This window comes from Vombatus ursinus, unplaced genomic scaffold (assembly GCF_900497805.2).
Source record: "Vombatus ursinus unplaced genomic scaffold, bare-nosed wombat genome assembly UNPS02012179.1, whole genome shotgun sequence".
Classification (NCBI taxonomy): domain Eukaryota; kingdom Metazoa; phylum Chordata; class Mammalia; order Diprotodontia; family Vombatidae; genus Vombatus; species Vombatus ursinus.
In genome coordinates, this window is record NW_020951957.1 from 3,022 (window position 1) to 13,026 (window position 10,005).

Here is a 10,005-nt window from a genome sequence, read left to right on the forward strand (position 1 = left end):
CCAATAGTCCATGACCCACCTTCTGAGGGAAATGCCGCAAACTACTCAGAGAGAATGGCACTGTTACAGGCGGGGTCTGCATCTGGAAAAGCTGAGAGGACAATTGTAGCCCCAGTCTAAGACGGGATCCTCCTGGCTGAATTTCCCCATGATGTACCTTTGCAAAGGAATGTTACCCGGCTGGCTCTGCCTGAGTCTGGCTATGAGGAGCAATTGATCCTGCACGATTGGAAAACTGTGAATTCATAGTTGCCATAATCTTGTGTCTGCTTTCTGCTTTGAGAACAGATTTCTATCATCAGAGCAAACGGTCAGTAACACATCTAAGCATAATGAGAGTGTGTGAGATCTTGCTGTTTTGACCTGCCTGGGGAGTCATTCCATATCCCCAGTGAGGGAAATGCAATGACAAACATCTTGAGTTTGGTTTGGGGAAGAAAGGAATTTGGAATCCGAGCAGCAGCTTGGGGCAGGAACCAGATCAGACAACCCTGCAGGTGCAATGGACGTGATGTTGATGGGGCTCTTCGCTCTGACTTCTCCCCCTCTTTGGGCCCTGCAGATTGGTGTCTTCTAGACTATAGGCCATTGGGCTAGAGTTGGTGAGAAACAGCGGGGAGCAGCCTATGTCCTGCCATCCTCCCCTGGATGCAGCCTGTGCTGGGTTCCAGTCAGCCTCCTCCCTGGGACCCCCTGCAGGCAGGGACAGCTCTATGCCCTTTGCCAGCGTGGGAAGCAGTTTCAGAAGCCGAGAGCTTCAACCTTAAGCCAGAGGAATCTGGGACCCATTTGTCAGAGGCGGGAATGAGGATGGGGCGCTGATGATGGACACCTACAAAGCCCTGGACTTTCCCACAGGGCCCAAGGCCCTGGGTTTGGCTCGGGGCACCCGCTGCTTCCCACTGCCTTGAGTTGTGCTCTTCACCTTGCCCCGATCTCCAGTTCTCTCTTACCTCTCACCTAGCCCACAACTTCACTGTGTCTTTCTTCCGGATTGTCCCAGCTGCTTGCCACCCTTCATTCCATCCAGAGTTCGTTCCTGCTCGGTTCTTTCTGTGTACTAGGTCCATCTCATCCCCCATTCGATTGCTCAGATTCTTCAAATCTGGCCAATGGCTCGAATTCTTCGAATCTCCCCCGCCCCAACGGCTGCGTTCATAAACCTTGTCTCTGACTGAAAGAAGGCTGGAGTGGAATGCTTTCCAAACCGGACTTGTGTCTTTTGCCCTTGAATTTCAGGGTTCCCAGCACCCCTAGACGGCAGCACACCCACCTCACAGTATCGCTCCCCTAGAAGCAATTCCCTTTCTTACTCAAGCTGTTCCCAAGCATCCACCCCCACCCCCCCCAAACACACACACTCCCACACACACACAGCCAAATGAAAATGCATTTCTTCTCGTCAAATTTTTCTAGAGTACCGCGTCTAAACTGTTCCACTCTTCCCATTATTCTCTGCTTTTGATTCTGCTTTTCTCTCCCGGTTGTAGTCAAGGAATTATCCTCCACCCCAATTCTGGAGCACCTCTGCCTACAGTAGAGCTCATGCAAGATGGCCTCTAGCAGGACAGTTTTCCAAGGACACCTTTGCTTCTTTTACAAATCCCTTTGATTCGTCATCAAAGTTGTCCAACAAAACTCTCTGCTCATTTCCCTGTCGGGGACTTCTGCATCAGGGGGTCATTACACTCCAGATCCCACCCATATGCATGACTCCTTAACCAAGGTGGTAGCTAGGGACATGACTTCTCCTCCACTTAAGGATTGTCATTGAGCTTCTTCAGTCATTTGCTAAGACTCCATTTGGGCTTTTCTAGGTAAAGGTGCTGGAGTAGTTTGCCCTTCCCTCCTCCACTTCCTTTTGCCCAGGAGGAAACTGAGGCCAACAGGGTTGGGTGACTTGCCCATGGTCACACAGCTACTAGGCGTCTGAGGACACATTGGAGCTCAGGAGGAAAAGCCTTCCCCATTCCAAGCCCAGCACTCTGTCCACTGAGACACCTGGCTGCCTACTGAGGCCTGGGTCCAAATTAATCTCCTCGCTGCCTAGAAATTACCTGAACCTGTGTTGCTGTGACAAAACATCTGACCCCGGACTCCCTGCATTCTGAACCGATATTAGTGATGCCACAGTCTTGAGGTAACAGGGGACCAAGACTCTCCTCAGGTCAGAGATGTCTGCTGGGGCTACTGCCAGAATGCAGTTGGAGAGTCATGATGGTGTGCCAGGGCCAAACCTGCAATGGGGAGGCGCCATACAATCACCTGAGACGATTCCAAAAGACATCAAAAAGGCTCTCCACCTTGAGAGAAAGAACTGATGGAGACTGCATTTGGATTCAAGCATACTTTCCAAAGAAAACCTTCTGTATTCCTTTTGGGCTCTGCAATTTGGGGGCAACATGGCTACAGGGGACATGTTTTGCTTGACTACACAAGTATAATCTATGTCAAATTCCTTGCCTTCGAAAGGAGGGGGGAGAGGGAGGGAGAAAGAGAATTTAGAACTCAAACGTATATAAAAATGACTGTTCAGATATGTTGTTCCCAGATCATTGAGGGAAAAGAGAATAAAAATGAAATGCAGAAGAAAGAAAACGAAAACGAAAACATCGATGCTCTGAAGAACGCATTCAAGAGAGATGAAAACAAATTTCATAATGAACTCTCAAAGAATGTGGACATAAGTGTTGCCTGATTTTACATATACGACCTATCTATGGTGCCTGGGGGAGAGGGCAGGGAAGGGAGAGAGGGAGACAAATTGGGAACTCAAAACCTTACACAAGGAACGTTGAAAACCATCTTTATATGTAATTGGGGAGAAAACATAAATGCTAACAAGAAGAAGAAGTGGGGGTAGGATGTAGGTCCCAGGGAGAGAAGCAATACAATTGGGGGCCACCATAGAGTCAGGAACTTCCACTGAATCAGGAAATATAAGATATGCAGAGAAGGAAATGTAAAAGGAATCATTTTAATAAATAAGACCTCAACAGAGGAGTCGAGGGTAGGAGATGGAGGGGAGACTTTTGACAACATAAACCTTTATTGCTCCCTTCTGTTTGTGTACCCTTGTTGTTGCCCTGTAGACCTTGCTGTCCCTCTGTTCAGAGCTATCGCAGCGCAGAAGACATTTGCAAAGGATATTGATGCTGTCACTCCATTTCCGCTGAGCAATGCCAAGCATTTCTCCCCAATGCCCACTGGCGGGAAGGATTGAAGGGCAGTCCTGGGGGAAGGGTGGTAGTGCAGTTTGGGGAAAGAGATGACGATTGGGAGTTTTCCCTGCCCTGTTTCCGTGTCAGAGGCTCAGATGCGCAGAAACGTGATGGTCCTGGTGCTTGCCAATGAGATGGGTGCTTGCTCAGTTAGGTAGGAGAACTGGGGAGCATTGCAGGTCCTAAGAGGAAGTGAAGATGTTGCCTTGGATGGCGAGGACTCACACGGACAGCAGAGTCTGGAAGGGCTCTCCAAAGCCGGTTGGTCGCCGCACCTTTTGGGGGTGGAGTCAAGGGAGGGGCTAAGCAGAGGATGACAAACAAAGGACCGCCTCCCCTCAGGGCTAACATCTTTGGCTGCCACGGCTCGAGGGCCAGAGCTGGCCTTTTCTGTCCAGAGAGGAATCTCTGAGGAGGAAGCAATCAGAGGCCTAGGAACATGGAGGCAAGAGCGTCCGTGGAGAATCTCGGGCGCACGGGTCGGAGCGGGCGCTATCTGCAGGCCGCTTCCCCCCGCCGGCCGAAGGGCCAAGGCCCGCACCGCCAACCCACTGCTGGACGGCCGAGAGCACTGCCTCAAGCTCGGCGACAGCTTCCAGGAGAGGCCCAAGTCCTTCTTCCACACCATCCGCTATGATTTCAAGCCAGCAGCCATCGACGCTTCAGCTCAAGGAGAACTCCAGGTTGCCAAAGGAGATGAAGTCACACTTGTGCTACCACACATTCCTGGAGCGGCCCATGCGAGGTCTGTGTTCCAAGGAAACAAGAGACCGTATCAGAGAGACTGTGTTCTCATCATTAATCACGACACTGGTGAATGCGTGTTGGAAAAACTCACTAGCAGCATTCAGGTCAAGAAGAGAAGAACTGAAGGAAGCAGCCACACCGAGGCGCGGAGGGAGCAGCCCCCAACGGGGGCACCACCACCCCCCGTAGCCAGGAGAGCCCCAGGGAAAGCATCGGCTGGGCCAAAAACCTCTCCAGTGAAAGAGAACCCTTTGCCTCAACTCCAGTTGGACGACCTGAAGAGAGAGTTCAGGGCAGAGCTGGAAATCCTGGAAGAGAGGAGCAGGACGAGGAGAAGCAAGAGGAGGAGGAGGAGCGGAGGCGGCAGCGGGAGCTGCAGCAGCAGCAGCAGCAGCAGCAGCAGCAGCAGCAGCGAGAGCAGCTGGTCGGATTCCGAGAGTTCCTCCTCCAGCGACGACGACAGCGCCGGCGCCAGCATGGACGTGGACGAGCCGGCCGCCCGGGCCTTCCCCTCCCAGCCTCCTCAGCCGCACTTGAGTGGCGGAAACCCTGGCACCAACGGCCCCAGCCGGCCGCCGGGAAACAACCAGCTGCTGGACATCCTGCGAAGTGACTTACAAGTCAGCGAGTCTGGCAGTGACAGCGAGGACTCCTAGCTTCGGAGCTTCCCGCCTCTGTCTCTTTGCTGGGAGAACATGTGGAGGCAGCGGGAGGCCAGCAGAAAGCCCACCACTTGCGGATTCCTCAACACTCAGGACTTGTCAGCGAGCCCCAGCTCGGTGCTCTTGTCCAGATTACGTGAAGAAGACCGAGTTGGAAAAGGGGGACCGAGATCCCTAGAGTCAACAACTAGGAGGGCTGCTTTTGGGTCAACCTCATGGATGGAAAAGCTTACCAGCTGGGGTGGGGGTGGGGCCCGGGGGGCGGGGAGGGAGTGGGCATCTCAGTGCTTCAAAGGATGAGGGATTGACATCCCTGGCAGTCTTTGTTATGCAAGTGCCGTCGTCAGGGCTGAAGACCGGTCTTTGGCCTTTGAGGGGAAAGCAGCACTCCCCAAGTGCCTTCAAGCCTCTTCTAATTAGTGCGCAGGTGAAGAGGAAGCTGGGGGCCCTGCTGGCCTGAGGAGAGCTGACCTGAGAGGCCAGTGGAGACACACTTAGGCATAGCCTTTCAGGAGGAGAGAGGACTTCGCAGATGGTCCAATCGAAGCAGGGAAGCTTAGAGAGGCAGATGCACACAGCCAGGAAAGAACCGAGGTGGGAGGAAAACCCAAGGCTCCAGCCCTTTCCCTCTTTGGCCAAAATGCCTCCCATTGTATTGAATCCAGCCTTGATGGAACACCTCCTGTGTGCAGAGCTTAGGTGTGTAGCAAAACCAGGGATGGCTCTGTCCCTAGAGCGATCAGACACCCTTTGGGAGCTTTGTAGCTAGTGAGAAGGAGAGAGAGACAGGCTGGAAAGAGGATGCCGACGCTTTGCAACAGTCCAGTCTTGCTGAAGGTGGGAAGTTGCACCAGTTCTCCCGGTATGAACAATGGCCACACCTGCAAAGGCTGGAGCAGGAATCCAGAGACAACGTGGTCAAAGTGGAGCACAGCAAAGCCAAGCCGCCCCAACAAATCCATGATCTACAACCCGGGATGGTAGAAGGGGAGGAGAATTTGGACCAGGTGCCCTTTGCAAGTGCTCCGGGAAAGAAAGGGCCCGTGGAAAAGGAGCGAGGAGTGCCTACCTCAAGAAGCAGAGCTTGCTCCCCCTGCCTGGACCGCCTGTCGCATGACAGGCTTGAGAGAAGTGCTCCAGAGTTTCCAGCCGGATAGAACTCTTGATGCCGAATCAGCCCCATCCTCGCTGAAGCCCATCCTGTCTGAAGATTTGAAGAGTGTCCAGAGTGCAAGTGTCCCTGAATACCTGCCTGACCACGGAGACAGACTGGACCGTGTCCTTGCTGTTTTGGGGGCCCAGACCTTCATCTCCCACAAACCTCGTTGGGAAGTAGAGGTGGCAGATTTGACAGAGTGGGAACTGGGCATCTGTAAGGATTCGCTGAGCAGGAAGGGGAAGCTCTCATCAGCCTGTGGAGACGGAAGGACCCTAGCAGCTGCTACAACTGAAAGTGGTTTCTTCCTGTGGAATTCACAAAGGGGCTTTCAGTCCAGCCCGCCTCGTCAGCCAGTGGACACTTTTCTGGATTATGCCAGGGGACATAGCGCCTTTGATGATGTCACAGACAGTTGCCCTGTCCACAGTCTCTCAAACGTAGCCTCTGGAGGACCTCTTCCCCCTGACGTCTCTCCTTAGCTTCCTCAGAGAGAAAGCAGCCCTGGCTCCCTCATGATCTGCCCAGGAGAGGAACCGGCAGAGGCCTGCCAATGGACGCTGAGGAATAAGGGGGACTGTCTAGGCCGAGCGACTGAACAGGACACTGCAAGTGGCTGTCTGTATTCTTCTTCTCATGTTGGTCAATAAAGTGATGTGTGATTATTCAATCCAATGAGCATCAAGTCTATCTGGTTGATCCTTGCTTCTATTCAAACCCAGAATTCATCCCATCAGACCTTACCCCTAAAAGGAACACACACCACAGGGCAGAAGGGGTTTGGCCCGGGGAGGCCACCTGCAAGTAGAAAGGAAGTGGGGCTTTCTGGGGAGGCATTCTGCTGCTAACCGATTGTGTGACCTCGTACCAGTCGCTTCTTGGTCACATGAAATCCTTGCCTAGGCAGGGCTGGGGAAGCTGAGGCCTCGGGGCCACGTGTGGCCCTCTAGGTCCTCAAGTGCCACCCACTGACTGAATCCAAACTTCACAGAACAAATGCCCTACATACAAGGGTTTCTTCAGGGAAACTTGGACTCAGTCAGAAGGCCCTACCCCAGGACCCTGAAGGCCACAAGTGGCCTGGAGGCTGCAGCTTGCCCAGCCCTGCACTGGAGTATGGCTCAGGTCTTTCCTAGCACAACTATTCTGGAAGCCATGATGCTCTTGTAGCCGGTTCTTACCTGTTCTATGCAAAAGTGATGATGCTCTTTGATTGCAGAGAGGCAGGGGAAAGGGGTTGCCTGAGGCTAGGAAGAAGAAAGTGTTGTGGTACTGAATCCTGAAAAGCAGTGACTTCTGGATAGCATCCCTACAGTGGTTCTTAAGGTCTTATGTGATGGGACCCTTTTGGCATCCTGTTAAATCCTATGGATCCCTTCCCTTATTAAAGTTTTAAAATAGCTGATAGAAATCCTAAGTTTCAATTAGAGGTCAGTGAAATTAATGATGTAATTTTTTACCCCATCCAAGTGCTTGAATCTCTGATGGAGCCCACCTTCAGATGTTTAATCATGGGTTCTCTGGTTCTCTTCCATTTCTAATATTCTATAATCCTTTGAGTTTGGTAAATCTCTCTAATGTCATGAGAGCCCCCTTCTTGTTGGGAGCACTCCTTTATTCCTTATGAAAAACATCACTCAGTTTTTTTTTTGTCACAAGTTTTGACTTCAATCCCTGGACTTGGAGGCTAAAAGCTGGAGTTACATACCACCTTCATTGCTTTCTATCTGAACTACTACGGACATGTCCCTCAGTTTTCAGAGCCTTGGTGTCCTTTTGACTCCAACTACAGGGCTGGATTAAATTAGGAGTCTTAGTCATGTTGCTAAGTAGAACTAGAACCAAAGAGAAAAACCAGAAGAAGGAACCAGAGACAGACAGAGAGGGGAGGGGGGGGGAAACAGTATGCTTTGATCTCATTCAGACTCCCTGTTTCTTTTTCTGGTTGTAGATAGCATTTTCCATCATGAGTGTTTTGGAACTGTCATAGATCCTTGTATTGCTGAGAAGAGTTAAGTCTATCTACGCTGGTCATTGCACAAAATTGCTGTTACTGTGTGTAATATTCTCTTAGGTCTGCTCACTTCACTCAGCATTAGTTGGTGTAAGTCCAGGTTTTTTCTGAAGCCTACCTGTTCATCATGTCTTATGGAACAATAGTATTCTATTACATTCATATACCACAACTTATTCAGCCACTCCCCATTTAATGGGCATGCCCTTAATTTCCAATTCTTGGCCACCACAAAAAAAGCTGCTATAAATATATGGACCAGGTCAGGTAGGTGGTGCAGTGGATAGAGCACCAGTCCTGACTTCAGGAGGACCTGAGTTCAAATTCAGCCTCAGACCAAACACTTGACACTTACTAGCTGTGTGATCCTGGGCAAGTCACTTAACCCCAGTTGCCTAAAATAAATAAAATATAAATATATGTGTCCTTTTCCATTAGTATAATCTCTTTGGGATACAGACCTAGAAGTGGTATTGCTGGGTGAAAGTATATGCATAGTTTTATAGCCCTTTTGGCATTGTTCCAAATTGCTCTTCAAAATGGTTGGATCAGTTCACAACTGTACCAACAATGCATTAGTGTTCCAATTTTCCCACACCTCCAAAATTTGTCATTTTCCTTTTTTGTCATGTTACCCAATCTGGTAGGTGTGATGTGATACTTCAGAGTTGTTGTAATTTGTATTTCTCTAATCAATAGTGTAAATCAGGAGTTCTTAACCTGGTATCCCAGACCCCCGGGGAATCTGTGGATAGATTACAGGTGTGTCTGTGAACTTGTATTTTTTAAAATGCCTCGTAATTTTCACTAAAAGCTAAGAGAAAATTTGCATTTCCTTCAATTATTTAAAGCATTATCTGGATAAGGATTCCATAGGCTTCACCAGACTGCCAAAGGGGGACCGTGACACAAAAAAAGGTAAAGAATCCTTGGATAAACTGTCTCTAAGGTTGTTCCAGATCTCAAGTCAATGATCCAAGTAAAATACTCCTCTGGAGAAGGGTAGAAGCATCTGGGAATGGTTCATCTTGAAAGCTGGGATGTGGGGGAGAATAAACCACCCAGCCAGGGTGTAGAATTGTTCCTGAACTGCAGAGTGGATCTGTGTTCAGGCCCCTGACCTTCATTAAAGAGTCAAAGGAACTGAGCAAGAAGCATACTGGGGGGCAGCGAGGTGGCGCAGTGGATAGAGCACCGGCCCTGAAGTCAGGAGGACCTGAGTTCAAATCCAGACACTTACTAACTGTGTGACCCTGGGCAAGTCATTTAACCCCAACTGCCTTAAAAAAAAGAGAGAGAGAAAAAAAAGAGTGGAGGACTCATCTGTATAAAGAGGCATACTGTGCAGTGGGATCTGAACAGGAGAAACTGAGGGAGTCACAGGGGACTCTGTGCTGGCAGCAATCTAGAAATTGGACTCCCAGGGAAAAGGACCAGGAGGATTGGAGATGTCGTGGCCTTCAGAAAGGAGGAAATCAGAATGCTCATACAGAACATCTAGAGCACTTCTTTCTTTATGTCATGGACCACTTTGGCAGTCTAGTGAAACCTATGTACTCATTCTCAGAATATTTTTTAAATGATTGATGGAAATGCTAAATTTCAATTAGAGGTAAGTAAAAATAAAAATGTAATATTTCCCTATCTAAATCCATAGGCCTCCTGAAATGGATCCACAGGCCCCTTGGGATCCATCAATCCCAACTTAAAAAATCCCTGGTATAGAGGCTGGGTCAAAGATAGAGTGTTGGTAGCTGATGAAAAGTCACTTGAAACATGAGTGGAGACAATTGCAGTCTAGGGCAGAGGTGTTGAAATAAAGCTGCAATATCCCAAACCAGATTAAAATGTGTGGGAAATGTTTAATGTAATAAATAAAAATATAAAACAACATAGATTATATTAATGGATGGTTTTCTAAGTCAATATGCCTCTCACAGGATGTGTTTCTATTGGAGTTTGAGACCACTGTTCTATGTGATGACTTTTCAGACTACTGCTCACCCAGGGCTTACCTATGGCTGTATTACCCCTTTCTGAACTGAACATGGCACAGGGTAGCATATCCCCTTCACCAGAGCATCCCGCTTCCTGTCTCCAGAGAGCCTAGGATCCTAAAATTCGAGGTTCAGGGGACCTCTTCCCAGCATGCCACTTATCCATAGGCTGGCAGAATGCTGCCCCTCTCCCATGAGCTGGTATAGG

The 10,005-nt window shown here is 49.6% G+C and overlaps 1 pseudogene; it reads left to right on the forward strand.

Moving 5' to 3' along the window:
* The first annotated feature begins 821 nt into the window (after nucleotides 1–821).
* On the forward strand, nucleotides 822–4,624 carry LOC114039693 (annotated as a pseudogene).
* The last annotated feature ends 5,381 nt before the right edge of the window (nucleotides 4,625–10,005 follow it).